The sequence below is a fragment of the Mirounga angustirostris genome, unplaced genomic scaffold (assembly GCF_029215605.1).
Source record: "Mirounga angustirostris isolate CCGP_5_RB_7025 unplaced genomic scaffold, mMirAng1.0.hap1 SCAF_4, whole genome shotgun sequence".
NCBI classification, from domain to species: Eukaryota; Metazoa; Chordata; class Mammalia; order Carnivora; family Phocidae; genus Mirounga; species Mirounga angustirostris.
The window spans coordinates 56,285,982-56,307,458 of NW_026991712.1; the positions used below are offsets into that span (position 1 = coordinate 56,285,982).

At 38.0% G+C, this 21,477-nt stretch overlaps 1 protein-coding gene across 6 annotated transcripts in view; it reads right to left on the bottom strand.

The window, feature by feature from the left end:
• The window catches only part of ZFHX4 (zinc finger homeobox 4), a 188,462-nt gene extending 167,746 nt beyond the window's left edge, over positions 1-20,716 (bottom strand). For 3 of the 6 annotated variants that reach the window (XM_045896353.2, XM_045896351.2, XM_064588181.1), the window contains exon 1: positions 20,312-20,716. The gene's annotated coding sequence lies outside the window, so the exon portion shown is untranslated. Of the gene's footprint in view, positions 1-17,968; positions 18,220-20,311 lie in introns of those variants that run through there. The other 3 variants (XM_064588180.1, XM_064588182.1, XM_064588183.1) reach the window with 2 other exon arrangements.
• Between the last annotated feature and the right edge of the window lie 761 nt (positions 20,717-21,477).

Genomic DNA, 21,477 nt, shown 5'->3' on the forward strand with positions numbered 1-21,477 from the left:
TGCTAGACTGAAATGAGGAAGTCAGGAAGGGACTAAAGAGTTGGAGTGGAAATAGGGTGGTAAATAATACTGAATTAATGATCCTAGATGAAAAGGAAAAGTTTCGAAACCCGGGGTGTATTTTTTCCCCCTATAATCAGGTAACAGGCTGGTATGTGGAAGGAGATTCACCTTAATTACAAAAGTAAGAAAAGTTCCCAAATACTTTACAGCTTTGTAAAAGAGTTTCTAAGCTATTTTTATTACCATTTTAATTCTGTCTTACCTATACCCCTACAACAGTTCTCAGCCCACAGAAACACTTGCTAGAATTATTACACACATGGTGAATGCACCTCAAATGAGTTGTATATAATCTGTAGTCAGTCGTTTTGGCCAGATGCCGAATGGACTCTGCAATGTATCACCTCAATATTTCTTTATATGAAGTAGATCCTATCTTTTTATTTTATCTTAATAGAGCCAGAAGTAACTTTCAAAAATGTAACGTTATTGCTATGTGAAAAAAATTACGAAAACTAAAGAATCCATCACAAGTCAAAGCAGTAGGATACATTTTGTTACAATACCCCACATAGTTTTACAGGAGACTGCCTATCAATTTCTTCTCAAGAAGCCACCCGTTAATCAGAAATTGAATCAAATACATAATAAGTCTCCTATACAATCAAATTTACATTTCATTCCAAAGCAACAATAGCAAAACCATCTGGATTGATACAGCTAATAATATGTTAACTGATTTTTAAAATCTGTAGTTATTGACTATGACCATGGCAATATTTACCAGTATATTTTGATGGAGTCCCTTTAGTTTGTACAGTTAAAAAATTATTTAGATCAGTATACACAGTGACCCTGAATATGATGCTAAGTGATTTCATTGTCATCGTCAGACAAAATCTTTCTTTTATCAGTGTGACCCATTTAGGAAATTTACACTAAGGCTTTATAAGTCCCAGTACTATAAAGACCACAAAGACAATCATTTATTTAACTTAAACCACAGAATTCATTTCAAAATGACTGCGTAACAAGTAAACTCACTATAAAAACCGCTTCACCCATTTAAGCTGTTTTCTTTTTAGTTTTTACCAATTTCTATTCTCTACTGCCAAGCATTCTATTTTTTAAAAATCACCAAAGTCCTCAAGAAATCCTAAAGAGAAAAACTAATATATTTTTAATGTTAAATTCAGAACAATACATACCTGCTGGTCTGCTTAGAATATGTGTACACATTTTTTGGTATTCTCACTAACTCAAAAGATCAGCGACTTTGATCATGTAAATCCCTTTTTTGGAACTAATGGACAATATGCAGAAAAAGAACTTTTATTGCTCGTTCTGCCTTGCTTTCGTCCTGCAGTCGCTGCTGCCTAAACTCAGCTCTGCTAAATGACCAAACCCACCTACAAGGAGCCTGGCTAATGAAAGGGGGTGCTTTCTGAACAATAGAAGAATTCCTTTGCATTCAGAAAGCAGAGTTCCCATTAGAACCCAATATCAGAGAGGCCAGTTTTACCTCTTTTTTTTTTTTTTAATTGAGATTGTCCCAGCCCTCCTCTACGGTCCAGTGAGACAGTGCTTGTGAAATGATTAAAAAGAACGTGATCTGATCAAGAGGACAGAATAATGGGAAAGGAATGCTAGGTTAGCCACTCCGCTAAGTGCTGGGAAAGAAGACCAACGCGCCCCTTAGCCTATTGTTTTTATTCTCCTCTGCTCTTCAGCCAACCTCCTCGCACTTTGAGTCTTTATTTACTCCATTTTAACAGGTTAAAAGTTGTCCACTTACAAGAGAATTTGATAAGAAGTTACAAATCCTAAAAAAAGAAAAAAAGAAAGAAAAAGAAAAAAAAAGAAAGGAAGGAAGGAAGAAAGAAAGAAAGAAAAATCCTTGAATTATATCAAGTTTCCAAAAGGTCATCACTGTCTCTGCTGTGGCCTTTTCCCCATTCCAAATCCTCTATCAATATGTCATAGTGAGTTAGGCAAAGACAAAAGAGAGGCACAGTGTGAAAACGGCACATATATCTAATCCTGACAAAGCAATGAATAGACCTTCACAAGTATAATTATACTTGTTTATTTGTTGCCACGTACAGAGAACTGATGAAAAAAATCCATCAAAGTGGTATTATGCAGACACCAAGAGCTTCTTTTCTTTGGTTGCTAAAGCCACATTGAGGCTTAAATTCCTTATTGTTAAATTCAGAAGAAAGAAAAAAAAAAAAAGATTTTTGGCCGGACTTTTTTTTTTTTTTTTTGGATCAGTTGCTGACAGATCTTTTGTGTCCTAGGCTGTATTAGCTCACACCGCTACCTCATTTTTACCCATGTTGGAATTCATAATTACAAACTACTGTACAGAAGCTTTTAAAAGGGTGTGGTGTGCTGACCAGGAAAGGGTAGTGAAATGGTCCTTTTTCTCATAGTCTTTCTTTTGATATATCCAAACACAGGTAAAATACCTGTGTGGAAGCACCATTTACGTCAGAATACATCTTTGATCTAGGTCTTTTAAGTTGATGCTGGTGGTTTTCTTTAGTCAGCTTTCTCTACAATTTGCTCATTTTAGTATATGTTGAGTATTTCATAAGAGATTACATAACTTCTTTCCCATTGCAGTATTAAAAACGTTAGCAAGAAGGAAGGCAAAGACAAGGATGTCAAAGGATTGAAAATATTAAGTAAAAGGATTTCAAATCCAACTATTAAGGAGCCATTGTGTTCCAATAGACACTAAATCAAATAAGTTAACAAAAGCACATTTTGGGGGTGGGGAGCCAAATGAGCTTTTTTTTTTTTTTTTTTTTTTTTCCTTGCAGGATAGAAATATATCAAAGTAAAAGCAATCTGCATAGTTAATGTTTGTGAGCTTTACAATTTAAAACAGAAAAGCTGTAATTTTTCTTTGCTGGCAATCTGGGAACACTCTGGAGTTAATTACAGCTGATTCGGAGTGAACCACACAAACAAAGACCAGTCTATGTCCAGACAATTATACTGCATTAACCAGCTTAGAGCTTCCTGCTGATGTTTCAGGGCTCTTCTGTTACACCCTTCTACCTTCCCAGCACGAGAGAAAATGCTTCTGCAAGAAGGAATTAATGAAGAGAACTGCAAAAGAATGTGTGACGACCTCTCCTGACACGGCAAAAACTTTCCACCCATGTCACGACAAAGGGGAGGAGGTAATTAAGTTTGAATAGAAGGATGTAACCAAATATATGAAGCATTTAAAATAAGCAAATTTTTAAAGAGGGAAAGTTTACAAAACCAAAAATGAGTGTGCAAGTCAACTAAGTCATTTCCCTTAATTTTCCTCATTAAAATCTAGATTAGCTAGTCAATGCAGATTTATTTCCTACTCTATAAACAGGACCCTTGTGATTGATGCTTAGTGGTCTTCTCCCTTGCTTCTCTCTTTCTCTTCCTCTCCTTCTCTTCCTACCCTCATTTTCTCTCATCTCTAACCCTACATGGACTTTATGTGACAATTACATATCATTAAGCATATGTGTTGGAGAACTAAAGAGAAAAGGTAGTTTGCCAGTTCTGTATTGTTGTGGGAAATAGGAATTTTACTCAGTTTTCTTCACAACTTTAATCAAACTTCAGCGACTTTCCTTAGAGAGAAATCAATAATCTCTCCTTAACCAAATTACACTATTATATGACTCATTTTATTTGTTTGCTTCAGGAAAATTTCATAATCAGTGAGCAAGATGGACTCAATACTTTAGTTATCCTCTGTAAACAAACTTTGGTACTTCCAACCAATCTAGTTGATTTCTAATTTTCTTATTCATTCTAATTGAAAATGAATAGTTTGCATTGGTGTGAGACAAGGACATGAACTGTAATTATGTTCAGTGCCTCTTTCTGATTCTTTCTTTGATACTGTTTTGCTAGTATTCCAGCTGACATTGGGGCTTTGTAGTGATTGCTTCATTAAAGGGTAAGGATGTCCTAATCAGCTAAAGCATTACTAGAAAGCTGTTGTTTGCCAATACTATGAGAATATACTGGCTTTTTTCTTTCTTTCTTTCTTTGTAAAAGAAAAAAGATACATCTGAATGCCAGTTATCCAGCCATACTTAAGTATTAATCATCTTCCCTTTGTCTCAAATATGCAAAGTAGGATTAGAGTTAAATGACTGTATGATCCTTTTCATTTTTCTTCCCTAAATAAATGTTAATCTACAAATCAATCATGTGTTATATTAAAATACATATAAATATACTTTCTGAAAATACTAAAAGGTTGTGTAAATTACACTCAATTTTGCAAAGCATCTCAGGAATGGACAGAATCATTTCCCCTTCTCAGACTCCTCTCCCCCAACCCTTACTATATTTGAAAGTTCAAGTCAATAACATGGGCCCCTTTGGTTTTCCTTGGAAGAAACACGGACTGTATCAATAATTTTTAGAGATTTTTAATTGTATTTGCCATGTTTTCTTATGTTTGTATTTCTAGTCTTTAAAATGTAATTGACTAATCTCTCTGGTTTACACACAATCTAAGAGTGTTTAGTTGATAATGATTTTGAGTTGTCACCTAGTAACATTTTAAAAACTTAGTTTTATAAAGGTATATATAACCATAGAATATCTGGCTTCAAAAAGATTTACCAGACTAGTGAAAACCATTCTGCACACATATTTATCTCATACACAATGTGAAGACAATGTGTTCTAACATGTACATGCATTTTCCTTCTTTATCTATTATATAAAATCCACTATTGAACTACTGATAATTAAATACTTAAAAGAGAAAACAATTGGATAATTATCTGTATTTCACAATTCCCACCAATAGGATCTCATAACCAATGTAGCAGTAAGTGTAAAATCGTGAGTACATTCTTACTTTAAAAAAAAAATGTCATTCTTTGCAGGCTAAACCTACCATAATTATCTTCATAAAGCTAATTACAGGTCAGGTATTCCAGTGAACATTCCTATTCCCTGAGCAATGATTTCACACGATTTCAAAATAGTTTTAATGAAGAAAGCTATATGAACAAATTTTAAAATCACTACCAAGTACCTCTTACTATACAATACTCCTAGAGTCTACAAAATACATCTCTTTTTATATCCCATGTAAATATTTTAAATCATTTTATATTAAAAACCACATAGGACTAACATAATAGAGAACATAAGTGGAATGCTAAGTTTTCTTCTGGATGAAATATTGGCAAATTTATGTTTGATCACTAAGATTAGTTGGTTATTTTATTTCTCTTATGAAGAGCCCTTTGTGTGTGTGTGTGTGTGTGTGTGTGTGTGTGTGTTTGGCCTGAAAGTTAATTTGACTGCTGTCCATAAGTGAAGTGAGCATTTCAGTAATTAACTTTTGTGTTTTAAATGTATGAACTTTAATTAGATTTCATTATAAACAAACAAACGTCAACCATAATTATAAGCTCCTTGGTTTACCCACATATTATCCCTTTTCAAACAAACTTGATGTCAGACAAATTAAAATCAAGCAGCCAGCAATTTTGAGTTGAATTTTACATGATCTGCTGGTAACCTGATTACTTTAACTTCAATATCATTACAGGAAAAGTATTTCAGGAAAAATAATGACAAGAATTCCAACAGGAGACAAGCTTAATTGTATTGATTCAAAAGATGCATGTTCATAGGAACCATGTTGAAGGAATAATGTTATCTCAAATCTACAGTTTCTATTAAAATGAAATTGTCCAGCATGAAAGAGGCAATTAAGATTAGTGTCTACAGAACTAGAGATACTAAACTAACTAAATAATTATCTGGGCCCAATTATCTTATACTTTTAAGTAGCAAAATACCAGTGTGGAGCAACTATAAGGCATGAGGTTTGCAGGTTTATTTACTGACTGGTGTATCTATTAGGACCAAGAACAAGTAGAGCTGTCAGGACATAATGAAGGTAAATGATTAGTTAGCACCAAGCCTGAACTCTTCTTCAATGCAATAAGAGTTAATTAAAGTTTACCACCAAACATCAACCAAAGCAGGATGTTGATCAGGTTTCAGCATTAAGTGCAAACAGACAATAGTTGGCAGCAATTAGTGCAGCTATCAAATGACATGCAATGATAATTATACATTTAAAACAGCTAAAGAGCTGGGGGAAAAAAACTAATCAGCTTCTTTGACGACAAATACTCAAAGGGCAGGAAACAGGTATCAGATTATTTCACTTTAACACTGTAAATCAATAGAATTAAACAAGAAAAGGTTGTATGGGTACATTATCTGAAAGAGAACAGTTCACTGGCTTCAAAATGAAATAAATCTGCTAGTATTGGTCTATCAAAGATAAGAACTTCTGTAGCTAAAGAAAATAAGTTACTTTTCAATTAAAGTTTCAGAATGAAGTCTGCGTAAAGAAAGTTCAGCTTCTTAGTCTTGTGTAAATTCAACAATGCAACAAGTATTTCACTATTATTTTTGTTATTTAAATTAAGTATTAACTTCCACTCTAAAATACTATCAAAAGTACTTTATGCCTGAATCTTACCTTTGTGTACTCAAATATATCTCCCCCAAAAGCTTTTGGATGTTAGATCTAATTTTTTTTTAATACAGTCAATTTAAAACAAAAGCCATATATACATATTTAGCATTTGTTATTGCAGGTCTTCCCTTGATGCCATTCAAATCTATGGCTTCAATCTTGCTGAAATCAATGAGCCTACATATAACACAGCCCTTAAAATAATTTTAATAAGTCACCTCATTCTTTTCCATAGTTTCTGGCCTGCATGCTAGAGCATAACTCTAGAAATGCACCCATCCTCATGACCCCACCTCTCCATCTTTCCAACTAATTCTGTTATGCTAAGGATTTGTACACAATGCTAGCTAATCCCAATATTTCCCTGGAGCTAAATCTAAGCCATGGCTGACTCCCAGCACAAAAATGTCTCTCTCCAAAAGCCCTTTCGCCCCCTTCAGCACTCATACACTCATTGGTCCTGACATTTTCACTTCAGCCATGACAAATGAGCTGATGACTCTGATGTGATTGCATGGGAGGATGGCTTTATCTTAAGATATATCATTAACTCTCATCACCATCTCCTAATATGGCTCTTCTGGGTTAATGTGTTGTGAAAATCTGAGGAAATTTTTGTGTAAATACGTGCACTTTTAGTAGTAAGAGACCAACTTCATCAAAAGGAGAAAAGGGAAGCCAAAGTGGACAGGATCAGGGGGAAAAAAAAAAAAAAGACTAGCATTAACTAAATGTGGCTCTGGGGATTTAAGTAACTCTACTCAACCTCTGCCCCAGTGCAAACCAGCCAGCTGACTGTCTCTTAAAGGTCCCTTCTCCTCAACATGGGCGGCTGGAGCAGAGAGTAATTTGTGAAGTGGCCCAAATAAAGCTTCTCAGATAAATATGGCTCATCCATCAGCAAAACCATTTTTTTTTGTTTTTGTTTTTATCCCAGTGCAATACATATTTTAGTCCTGAACCCTTAATTTTCCTATATTATTAAATCTCTCTAAATTCATTTTAATGGGGAAAGGAATCATCAAAACCCATTTTACTCCAAGATCATTGCATTCTCCAATCAGAAGGGAGCAGTATTTTTCCAACTATTATTAAATGTAAAACTTTCCAAGCTTCAAAGGAGAAGCGAAAAGGAAGCCTTTCCACTTAGCATAAATATCACAATGCTTTAGGTTAAGTTAGAACCTGAGTTCCAGTTACGTAGTTCTTGTTATGTATACTATGGAGTTTACAGAGTAGATACTTGTTATAACCTCTTCTCTCATTTCATCTGAGAACACACAGCCAATCAGAGTCAACTGTAGCAAAACAGACCTCAGGAAAGGAGGTCAGGCTTTGAGGTAAAGTGCTATTCACTCTTGGACCATGCAAGGAGCTCTTTATTCCCGTTCTTATTGGCATCAGTCCCCCTTACTAGAGCAAGAACAAAGCCAAGTGCTCGTGTGAGGTTTATGAATAAATCAGAGGTGAGCCAATGTAAGTGCTGCCCATGATTTCCTTGTTGACAGTGAGCACTTAAACAGGCTTCTATGACCAGCGACTTCTGGCAAACCATAATGATTCCTAATCTGCACCCTGCTTCATTTCAAGAACTAAATGACCCACCCCATTTTTCCTGCAAGTTTTCACCTTTCAAGCAATTCTTGTCTATGTCAAGCAGTTTAACTTCACAATCCCAGAACAGTCAGCTTGTGCTGTGGTCATCAAAGAAATTATACCAACTGAAAAATCTTCCTTTGCTTGGAAAGATTCCACAAATAAAAAAAATCTCCGGCATTACAGAAATTATTCTCATATTAATATTATAGAATCTTTGGATATGGGAGAAGCTAAGCCAACTAAGGTGAAAAATGCTAAATAATTTGCTGAAGGGCACATACACATCAGATCCGAACAAGTAGGCTCTGTAGTTATATGTTATTTCCCAGGAATTTCTCTGAGCTTCAGTTTCCTTATGGGTTAAACAAGATGATTGTGCTCTATCCCTTCTGACTACAGCAATCTATGGTTCTAATATAAAAACCCATTTAGATTGCGCTGAAGATAGTTTTCCCTATGGAGTTTTCCAAGACAAATCCAGATGTTTTTAAGGCTGTATATTTCTTTTCAGTACGTAGATTTCAAGAAGAGAGGCAGATTTCAGTAGAATAGTAAACTGAAGTTTTCTATTTATATTTTTAATTAACTATTATTCATTTTTTCATTCATTCAATAGATATTTTATTGAGTACCAAAGATTTGCCAATAATGTCTGTCACAATAGTGATTAAAGAGATATGGTTGCTGCCCTCATGGAGGCTGAAATTTATTTGAAGAAACACTTAAACAAGCATCATGGAAACTGCTAAGATGCTAACTGTTTTTCTTTCGGTGAAATATATCATTACTTATCAGTATTCAATAAATGCTGTGCTTTATATCAACGTATTTCAAGTGAATTGTCAAGTTCTGGGGCACTCATCAATGACCAGAACATAGGCAAGGCACACACTTTTAATTTTAGGAAAATTTTAACAAAGATTATGAACCACACAAATTAAGCAAAAATCAATCTCAAAGCTGGAAAGTTACAATCCAAGTACACTTACATTTCCCATAAAAATACAAACAGTAATTTTAAATGTGCATCTTACTTGTATCACAATGGGAAATTATTACGAATTTTAAAAAGAAAATCCATAATAGAAATAGATTTTCATTTCTAGATAGTCCAAAAATTGTATTATAAATTTATTAACCTTTGTCATGAATCTTATCTTTGAACCTGGGTACTCTTCTAATGAATAATGCATTATTATAAAAAGATAAAGGATTGTGATCTCCTCCAAGAGATAAGCCAAGGAGTCTCATAAGTTGGCTAAAAATCCCTCAAAAGAACTTAAAGGTTGTACACTATTACTGGATTATTAATAACTGGATCTCTTCTCTAAGTTAGTATAAATCTTGATCAACAGGGTGCCATGTAATAGTATCCATTCCTTTTGTTGCATATCAAAATATCATAATCCCCAAAATCTGGAAAGGTATTTCTAGGGCATCTAATCAAGTTTTGGGAAATCCTATAATTCTAAGGCTTTCAAACAGGCTGGGTCAACAAGACTTAAATAAACGCTGTGGTATCTTCTATGATTGCATATAATGGACAGTCTGGAATCTTGAGTTCATGAAGATAGACCAAGGTCTGAATTATTTAAAAACTATTCCTGTTCTAATTTGCTTCTTAGAAAAAGACCCAGAAATGCATTAAACATCTAAAAACACTCGAAACCAAAACAACTCATGATGATAGAGGGGCAGATAATGAGGTGGAGGACTATCCACATAGATGCCATCTAGGTATCTGGTCAATACGAATATACCTTTTATGCAAACACATTTCCTAATTTCTGTTCCTGTTGTAAGAGAGAAGGGCATCCCTACTCAAAAGAGCTATGTAGACTTGCTTTATCAAATGCTCTTTAGTTGAGCATTACATTAAAACCAGCTATTGAAAATAAAGAAAAAAGGAACACAGGGTATCAGGCCCTGTCACATTTACTTACTTTAATGTTCACAACACTTAAGTGTTATGTAATCTCTACAACAACTTTAAGATACAAATGAGGAAACTGAAGCTTACAAAGATTACACCCATAATAAGAATTTAACTCAGGTGTCTAGTAGCTCTAACACAATTTCTACTGGTCATTGAGTTGTCAAAAATGGAGGACATTCTCAAATATCTAAAGTCTAAGTTAAAATAAACTCATTTAAAAAGGAATGCAAGCACTTAAAAATGCAGTCAAGATTCACATACTTGAATTAGAAACACCATACTGAATCTTTCTATTTTGGATATAAGAACTTCTCAGAGAACTTGGGAAGTAGTACATTTCTGTTCCTGTCTTTGAAGGCAAAAAAATAATAATAAAATAAATAAAAATAAATAAAAAGGAATCCAAAGTAAACAGAATCAAAAGAATGTCTGTTTTTTACTGGGTCATTCTTTCTGTGTACTATGCTACCTTTATAACATCACAGCATTGTCTTCATTTGCTTTCCCTACACAGCATAGAAATCTTAATCTTCATAGCATCATGTTCATGATTATGAAGAATACATTTTTAACTCACTGGGATCATCGGTACTTTCATGAATCATAAACTCTTCTTGACCATTCAATGTACCTAATCTGACCTCCTAAGTAACTCCAAAATATGTATATGGTCACAGTGATAAGATGCCATTCAGATTGTACTTGTTTCCTTTTTGTAGCAGAGAACTCATCTCTCAGAAGAAACAGCATCACTGTTGGATTACCAACATTTTCCTTTTCTTCTCTACTTCCACCACCATACTCGGTTACGTAATAAACCCTTTTCCAAGCAGCCAAGATAGCTGTGTGACCATTGGTCCTCGAGTTGGGATATCTGAGTTTTGTCCTGACATGTTCCTAACTTGTTTGGTAACTCAATGGTTACTTCTCCTGAATTCAGTATCTCATATTTTACAGTGAGCTGGCTGAACTGGATTAACTTTACGGTATTCTCAGGCTTTAGCATGTTGATAGGGTGCCTTACAAACCTACCTGCTCTTTTCTGTTGTGATCATGTTGGTCAGTTCTTAGAAAATGAAAGGAATTTAGTCTACAGAGGGCAAATTTCACAGGCTACCCCTATGTATACATCTAAACAGGAAAGAGAGACACTAAAATGCAAAGAGGGTCGGTGGTGTGTGTGTACGTGTCTTTATACACACTCCTGGTTGGTGTATACTAAACCAAAAGAGATGACTCGTTCTCAATTAAGTAGTGGGCCCAGAAAATTTAAGTATTACTTGCACTATTCCTAGCTGTATGGAAAAAAGTACTGTACTTCAGAGAATCCACATTAAAAAAGCTTTTCAGGTTTAATTAAGGTACTTTGGGAAATGATTGGGCTTCTTCAATTTACTCTTCCAAGCAGACGAATTTTAAGATTCTCCATAAACTTCCCTCTTACAAAGTTTTGTTTTGTTTTGTTTTTTAACAGTACAACCAGGTGGCACACACCAGCTCATATGTTTTTGTATTTCAACCATTGTTAAAGCTATGGATTTCCTTTCTTCTTTACAGTGAAGGAAAGAATTTTATGGACAGTTATAAAATGCATATTTTAACCCAAAAGTCAATTTTCCCTGGTTAAAATGATTTAGATCTGAGTAAATACTTGCAGAACGCTTTCTGTTTTTATAGCTAGAACACAATGGAACCTATAAACTTTGTCTTCAGAGGTATGTGCTATAGTGGGTACCATTCAGAAATTATCAACTGCACACTGTCGTATCCCCAGGACAAACAACCATGAGAAATGATCAATCATCTAAATCCATGATGCTGGTGTGTGAACTCCTGACCTGAATGACTAAAACACCTACTCAGGACTGGTCTTGGACCATCAGGGCATTATGACATATTAACCAAGTCAAGCCGCCCAAATTCTTAAATGCTGTTTGTTTATTTTTTCAATCTCTAGGATGTTAAAGTGGCTAATTATATCAGAGATAAGTTGCTTGCCAAATAGGACTTTAGTGTCAAAGCCATTTTTAAGTTGTGTGCATACATTCAAAAATGCCTGCAAATGGCAAATATTTTATTTCACTCACAAATCTTTGAGAGTAGGGGAGTGGAGAGCAGCCATCCCTGGACTGAGGATTGTATGTCAAACGTGAAACCATATCAAGCTTTCAAGGCAACTTGTGAACCTCTGAAACTGGGGAATTAACAGAACATCAAATCCAGTAAGATCACAGGGGCACAATCCTTATGCAAGAAAATAATGCCATTGAGCCCTCATTAAAAGACCATTTCGTCCTTAGCCATCAAAGACTGCGAGTGCACTAAGATCTTGGTTATATCATCAGGGATAACTAAAACAAGTGCCAAGAGAAATTGTGCACTTTTAGTTCTCACATGTGTCCATCTGTTCACGTATAAACATATATTCTGCTTTCTGTCTGATTCCTAAAATCTTGATATCAGAATACCCTGGGCTTTTGCCCATTTCCTAAGAACGCAGACATCACATAAGCTACTATTAACCCATGTGTGATCCACTTCCATGGTGGCTGGAAAGCTGCCAGTTACAACACATGGTGCTTGGTTAACAATGTCTTAAAATATAAATGAATTTATTTTTTAAATTAACACATTTTTCTTATGGAAATACCTTAATAAGCCCTTCTGCATGTAAAATAGCCTCCATGTGGATTTTTTTTTTGTTCTTTTAAGACTTTTTGCAAGCATATCATAAACTTAACCATAAAAGTTTCTGAAACAATCCAGAATTTCTTGACAAATTTTTAAAAGGACTCTAGTAAAGAATTTTGGTGACTTTATATAACAAAGATCAAACACTTTTCCTTTACAATATTCTGTACTCAAGAGGCAACCCTTATACTTTAATTTACGTGAAAACACTTCTGATTTCCCTAGTTTCCATGTAACATTCTTAACAGTACCTCAGCAACTGAACTGCGAAAGCGATGAGGCAAACAGAAGTTCTACACTCTAGGAACAAAACAAGTTAGTTTAATATCTGGTGGAATCTTTCAATCCTGCTCTGGGACAGCCTTCAATGGCTCATCTGTTGTGACCCCAAACCGGAAAGAGATTTTTAAAATGTATACATATAAATAATTATCCACACTGCATTTGATTTATATATGTACAAAAGAATCAATTCCCACCTTTGAAAGTGCCTTAACACTTATGGTATTTTAACTGCCCTAATTATGGTTGAAGAAACGTCATTAAGAGCCCTGACCATGTTGTCAACTGATAGCCAGTTACAGCTCTAACTAGTGACAAGAGAAAACCTTACTGCCAATGTCTCCAAAAATGAACATACAATACTCAGACACTTTTTAAAAGACTTATCTCTAAATGAAATGCACAAGACACCTACAAAGCAACATGAAGATGAATTAAATCCTAAGAAAATAACTCTGTATCTTCTTCTACTAACCCCTCCCAACCATAAAAGCTGACGGGCCACTTAGCACACTTAACATTGGCAAAAGTCAGGATACACAACTCTTTCCCAAATGAAGTGTTCTACCAATTGAGACAACTATTTATAGCCTATGGGGGAGGAGGGCAGAGGAACACCATATATTCCATCATTAACTAAATTAAATACCCACACCATACTCTTTGCCTCCTCTGAAATAACCGTTTTTGACAGCAAAGTGCTGGGAATTCTCGATACCCAATAGTCAATATTTGGCTAGCCTAGCATGTTTCTGAAAACTCTTCTGCATACAAGCCTCTGTTTATCATCCTCTAGCTGCACTATGGTCATCCATATTACTTCCCAGTGATGATGAAAACTCAGGGCATCTTATAAGTTGCTGAAATCTGAGCCCCTGCTTGTTTTCTCAAGTCTTGGACAAACATAACTTTAGAGAGAGCAGAGCATAGGCATAAAGAAAGAGGGGCCTGCATTTTCATCTTCCTTTCATCTTAGTCATTCAGTCAGCCATTCAGAACCCTATTCAACAGAGCTTTTCATTATGCAAAAAAATGCTAATCCTTTTCCGATGCTTTCACACTTGTATAAACCCCCATTCCTTCAACTGAAAAGCAATTATATCAGTTTACCTTTCTGTCAAAAACAGGATTAATATTCCAATAACAGAATCTCCTTTATTTTCCTATCTTTTTGCTTTAGGAAACTAGAGATTATTAGTAGAGGCATTCTTAGAACAAGAATATATTATTTTAAATATGATGGTGTTAACTAATGAATGGAAAAAGGAGAATGATCATAAGAAGAAAAAGTGCCCCAGTATACTGCAGAAACTCTTTTCTGTGACAGAACTGACCTTCCCTTTGCAGATGCCCAAAGAGACTGAGACTCACTCTGGTCTATTAATCAGAAACAAATTATGAAAGAATGTAGTTGGACTGGTTGACACTATCCTGTCTTGGGAGACTCAGTAACAGCCTAGTAACAATGTCCTCTTCATGGGTAATGAACAGCCATGACAAATGGGGCAGAGAAACTATTTATTTGCATATGCAAATTCTCACACAAGGGAAACATGTACAAACAAGTGTCATTGTAAGGTGGATTAGGCAAACAACGCTTTCTTTTTAGGACATTCTGCAGCCCAGAACATTAGTCAGCACAATTAAACCAGTCTCCATGGAGACTAATGAAATTTCACCATGGTATGAGTTAAATTAGATAGCTAGTTATGTGTTTCCACAATCCAACTTGAAATCCATTATTGTTTCAGAACAATACAGCAATTGTGCCTAGCTGATCTTTGCCAGCTCAACAAGCTCCTAAGTTGACAATTTGCATATGTTAATATAATTAAGCACTAATTACATGAAACTTGTACATATTCACATGCACTTTCCCTGGGCGCTTTTCAGTTTGAACCTTGGCCAAGTCTTTAACCCTTAGAATGGTCTTAGAGGATAAAAACTCTGCCTGTGGGTACAGCCCCTAGGCAGACACAGAAAGGCTCCTCATTTATAAACACAAAGCTTAACCTGGCTTCTCATATTTCTAGCAACAATGACAGAAAATATTTTGTGAGTGTGGTAGGGACCAGGGATGAGGGAAAACCGGGGGGGGGGGGGGTTGTGGGTGGATTTGTCTTTAAAGACTTATAACGAATATCTTCTCATAGAAAAGCAATAACATTCATTTCAAGAAAATGTTAAGAATTTGCTCTCACTGACATTGTGGGACCTTGGGAGATGAAAATGGTTTGACAACAGCAAAAATAGCAAGTAGAAAAGGAAAAGGGAGCATCAGCACCTAATGAGCTTTACATAAATATATGCAGAGGCAATTAAGCAATGTTAATTACTATGACAGCAGTTAATTGAATATAATTAGATATTTTAAGCCACTGAATAAAGCATAGTTAAGATTAATTTTATTGAGATTAATTGTAAATAAGGATAGATTAACTCTGTGTTTTGACAGGCATAAAAAGTAGTTCTGCAAATTAAGCAGGAGCGTGGCCACCAGTCCAAAAATCATATATTATTTTAATGTCACACCTCAGAATCATCCCCTCAATAAACATGACTTTTCAAACCCAAACAGACAGGAATCTTGAAGAAAAACAAACAGCTTGCAGAGATTAAAGAGCCTTTTGTCCTTTTTCATGTGCATTTCTTTTAACAGACTAAATTAAGCGAGTCTGGTGTACGTTTTTTAGGAAGGAACATTTCACACTGAATGGAAAAAATGTTCTATCACATATGAAATTCGTGCAGCTGTGCGGAACTTGGTCCAGATGGTTTTAGACTATAAACCACCACCAAATGATAGACAGTAGGCCTTCCCAAGATTATGTGATAAAGTCACAATCTTTTATTTTGAACTCCCAAATTTCTGCTTTGTATTATTTCCAATCAAATCACAGGTTTTCTTTTACAAATGTGTTTCTCCAAGTGGGTTAAAAGAAACATTGTGCCTACTAAGTACTAGAAATAAATGTAGAATGAATTTGGTGAGAGAAGGCCTCCTGTAACAGATATCAGCTAAATCATTCAGCCACAAAATGCAATGATAGCTATGATAACAGCGCATGCAGATGACAACACTTGATTATTACTCTTACAAACAATGGTTTCTAGAAATATTTCTTAGGAAAATATTGCTAAATGAAAAGCCTTCCCAAATACTTTCACACCAAGCCAATTCATGCATTCTCTTTAAGGAAATTAACACAGTCCTCAAGAATGCTGAACAAATCACTAATAAGAGAGGAACTTCAATTGATTTTGAAATAAATCAATAGGTGATTAACATAATATTTTTAAAGCAGCAGAATGTGTGTGTGTCTATATTGCATAAACATATATATTATATTTCCAATACCCCTTAGCTCTTAATCGAACAAGGGCTTTATGCTATTGAGCATGCCTCTATACTACCTCACAACTTCTTTAGGATGCCCTTAGTCTTTATAACGAAAATCCTAAAATGGTCTGTGAAACAAGACTACGACAAGCCATTCTGCAGTGAAAGATTTTAAATCATCCAGCCTCTTCTAATAGACTTGAGACTTATTGAGGTAGAAACCATAAAAAATGAAGAAGGGAAATTTAATCCCTGAAATATTGATTTGCACATTAATATCATATAGGCAGAGGGCAATTTGGCTTCGTGGAAATGACACATTGTCGACCCTTGGTGAAGTCAGAGCCAATCTAACTGCTGAACATGTCTGAATCTCAAGAGTTATTAAGGGCTTCCCTTCTTGCCTTTATGACTTTTCTTCAGCCTACCAATGCAATCTTAAATGTATTATCTTTAAGAAATAATTGTAAAACCTCAGGGGTTTTCCAGTTAATGGAAGGGAGGCCAAACCACATCAGATTCTGAAATGCAACATTAAACCCTTGCAATCAACAAAACCACCTCAATTCTCATCCATCCAGTGGAGGATCTAATATTGTTATTAGAGATAATCAAATTTCATTGTGTAAATTTAGGCTCATGGTCAGAATGAAAGCAGTAAATTCTGCAATATTAAACAGCGATTTTCTCAGCATCCTTTATGCTTTCCTTTGCTGGTGCAGCATCTTTAAAAATAATCCAACTAGCTCAAAATTAATGAACAGATTTGGGCTCATCTGCTAAAAACTGCCAAAGATTACAATAGAGCTGAACACGTTTCCTTCATTTTTAACTTTTAGTGGCAACTTTCACTTCTAGACCCACAGCCCACTCTCCCTGTCCTAACCCCTCAGTTGGTGCTATTGCTTTGACTTACACAGCTGGTTTACCTGACCTTTCTTTGTTCCTTAGGTACATTTCACTTTTCAGATTTATGGTATTTCGCCCATATTTCATTGGCTCTATCTTCATTGCCATAAAAATGAAAACACTTAAATATGAGTTTACTTTTTTAAATCCAAAAGCAACCAGCTATTGAAGAAATACACAGTGATGCTCTCTCCCCAGTTTATGCCATAAATATTAAAACCATTAAAAAAAATAACTATATAAACCTTATGATCCCCGCACTGAAGCCAGGTGCAAGAGGTTAAAACAGCTGGCTAGCCATCTTTTATTTTTGTGTGCCTTCCTGCTGATTGAAACCGCAAACATTGAAAACTATCAAATATTGCCTTCAGGATTTTCTTTTTTTAAGAAGAGGAAGGAAAAAAAGAAAACCTTCATTTTCTATAATATGCTCCTCTGTGGAGAAGAAAACTCTAAAACATAATCAGTCACAGAGTAGTGAAATAATTCCGAATAGCTCCTTTCTGTGGTATTTAAACCGTCATTTCCAACAACTTCTATACACAATTGTTTTTAGTTTTTCAGTTAGAAAAGAGAAAAGAGGGAAGAAAAGGAAAAGAAAGAAAGTCTGAGCTTGCTCTGGCAGTTTTGCCAGTAAATATAAAGTAAAACAAATGTTGAGGGCACCGAGAGTGTTACATACCCGGGCTGTGTTTTTGCATTGCTCTCAATGGAAGCGATCGATGCCCGTGTCACTGTCGCGTCCCAATCGCAGCCAAGCCTCAGCCTTAATCTAAGCAACACCCGAAAAGGCAGCGGCAGCCGCAGCCTCTCCCTGACTCCTCCATCCATCCACCCAACTAAAAATATAATACTACATATGAGCTTTAACCGCTCCACGTTTATAGGGATCAAGCCACTGAAAATCCAGGAGAACACAATAAAAAAAAAAAAAAAAAAAAAAAAAAAAAAAAAAGAACCCTCCTTCTGTCTCTTGTCTCTCTCCTCTCTCTCTCTCTCTCTCTCTCTCCTCTCTCTCCTCTCTCTCTGTCTCTCCTTTCGCCATCTACATGATCCTTGATTAAACATGGAACAGAGTTATTAAAAAGGGGGGGTAAGGACTCAAGGAGAGGAAATGCAACTGTCAGAAATCGGGACCGCCAGATTTCCTGGTGAACCTGCCTCTGTCTGAGTCAGTGTCAATCCACCATCTTCCGCCAGTGAACTTGTCTTTGGGTTTTTGTTTGGTTTGGGGGGGTTGTTGTTGTGTATGTGCTTTTTTTTGGAAGGGGGGAGGGGAAAGGCAAGGTGGGGGCTAAAGGTGGGGGGGAGTAGGGAGAATGTGTGTGTGTCTGTGAGTACGTGTTGAGTGTGTGTATGTATGTGTGTGTAGGGGTCGGGGTGGGGGGGGTCCGTGTTTGCGATCTGAACCTTTGGTACCTACAAGGAGGGTGTCTCGTCGAACGGTAGCTAAGATCTCACCAGAACCGCGCGGAAGTGAGGAGTCGCGGCCAAAGGCGCTCGCTGGAGCCTCCTCTCGGGGCCGGACCCCAGCCCGAGCCGCGAAAGGAGCCCCCCGCCCGGATCACAGGTAACAAAAGAAATACAAACCAGTGCACCGTCTTCTGTGGGGGAAGGGGGCCAGGATGGGGAACCCTCAGTTACTTGGGCATCGGCAGAGAAACTTTATACAATTCCATGAGAAATTTTATTATTATTATTATTTTCTGATAGAAAAGAGCAAGAAAGAATGGGGGAGGAGGGAGTGAAACAGAAGTAGGAGGAAGGCGAGACCCGACGCATTCCAGCCCCTCTTCCCTTAGCAGCTCCCGGCCGGAAGGCGCACTTGATGCGGAGAGAGGCGAAGAAGGTGAAGTTCGTTTGTAGACATGGAACCTCTTTGGGGGGGGGGGGGGGGGCGCAGGGAATAAATCAGTTCTCACAGCCGGCCACAGCCCCCCCCAACACACACACACACACACACACACACACACACACACACACCCTTTGCCCTTTGCCAAAAGGAAAGGAAGGATTCTTGACCCCGAGCCGCTGGCATCTCTCCTCTAGTCTAACGCACACCCGGCAGCGAAAGCGCCCGGCAGAGCTGCCGCCGCCTCCCGAGTCCCTGGCCCCGAGGCCCGGCGTTCCCGCCTCCTAACGGACCTGCCTTCCGTTCGCCAGCTCCCGAGTCCGCGCCGCCCGCGCCGCCGGGAGCAGCCCTCGGCTGTGCCCCGCCGTCCGCTCCGGCCGGCGGGTGTCTACCTACGGCCCCAGACCCAGCTCGCGCCGGGGCCTCTTGGAACCCCCTGCCCAAGGCGTACGGATCCCCCGTCCTCCGCCAGTCCCGCGCGCTAAGCGCTCTTCGGGGAACTTGAGAGAGGAAAGGGTGGGGGTGGTAAGAGGGGGAAGAAAAACGAGGCTGAATAACGGGGGCGGGGGGGTGTAAAACGGGGAGAGAGGGGCTTCAAGCCCCACCGACCGACGTCCAAACTTTCCGAGGATGAGTGCGGAGAAAGGGTCATCCCGACTGGGGTGTGGGGGCGCGGGGCGACCGGGGACCCCTGGCAGTGCCCGCGCCGCTGCGGAGCTGACAGCTTCCCCGCGCCACGAGAACGCCACAGGCTCGCGGTGGAGACAGAACCCGAAAAGACAGGAAAAAGGAGAGAAAACTGCTCGGCCAAACGTGGATGATCCGCCACTTAATCCAAAAGTTAAATCCCCCAAAACGCAGCCCCCCCCCCAAAGAAAGTGGAAAATCAGGTCCCTCAGTGCCCCCTCCCTCTTTCAGCGGAGCAAATCCTTGAGCCAAAAAAGGGGGAAAGAGATAGAAAAGGGGGGCAGAGCGGAAGAGATGGTTGGGATGAGGGGATGTGTGCGAGAGCGAGCGAGAGCGAGCGAGCTAGGGGCAGAGAGGGAGAGAGGCGGAGAGGGAGAGAGAGGGAGCGAAATATCAAAGATTGTGCAAGATCAGGCTGGAAAGATAATCGATACTCGACCTAAATTTAACACAAACTACTCAATAAAAGTTAAAGAAAAAACTTACTTTCCATTTCCCCTGCAGTTCCTACTCGATCTTCGCCTCTTTTTTGTTTTGCTTTTATTTTACTTACAGCTGATCACATCCAAGTAAAACGAGAGGGTTCATTAAAAAAAAAATAAAAAAAAATAAAAAATAATCCTCGAACTTTATTGGGTGAAAATAAAAACGATGAAGCAGAAAGTGGGGGGCATGGAGCGGTCCTCGGGGGTCCGGGAGGAGTTAAAGCATGTGCCGACCGCGGTCTCGCTGTTTGGTTGTGAAGGGGTTGGGAAAAGGAGGAAAGGAAATGAAAATCCGATATGTCTTTATTCTGCTAATTATTATCGTTTTAGCCCTGTTTAAAAAAAATGGCTGATTAAGTTGAGTGCGCATGTCTTTGTGTGTCTATTCCCGATATGCACTCTGGGAATGAGAGAGGAGAGTGAGGGAGAGGGAGAGGGGGGAGAGAGAGGTGTAATTAGTGAGGTGATCAACATTCCCCAGACTGCAAATGACGCGCAGCCCGGACTCGGAGCAGCCCGGGAGCCTCGCGGCTTCCAAGGCTCGGAGCGCTGCGGCGGGAGCCCGGGACGCCGCGACCGCGGAGAGGGCAGGAGATGGGGATCTCCGGGGCTCGCACCCCACGCGCCCCTGCGCGCGCGACTCCCAAACTTCATTAGACACACACACACACACACACGCACAATCTCTCTCTCTCTCTCATTTCCTCTCTCTCAGCAAAAAGGGAGAGAAAATAAAACATAAATACCGCCAAAACAATGCCCTTTAACCAGTCGAATTTTTTTTTTTTATTTTAATGAAGCAAAGTAATTATTATCGGACCAGAGATTGGTTTACTAGGGAGCTTTAAGGAGAAATATAAGTTAGAGTAATGAAGAGTTTTTCTCTGCCTAATTTATTCTGTTGTGTACAAGAACGCATTTTAATGAAGAAATGCAGGGACCGAGCAAATATGCAGATGCATGTAAATAAAGGGTGCCCGGCAGTGTGCAAACACCGCTCGCCCAGCCTATTTCGAAGGAAGAATTGCACTCTGGATCCACAGGCACCTTTTTAAACACCTATCTTTCGCTTGCACACGCAGGAGAGAAAACCCAGGGCATGGTAGATGCAAGCGGTTAGTCGAGTCAAAGTAAACTTTCAGATGAGAGTAAGTGATGGGTGCAAGG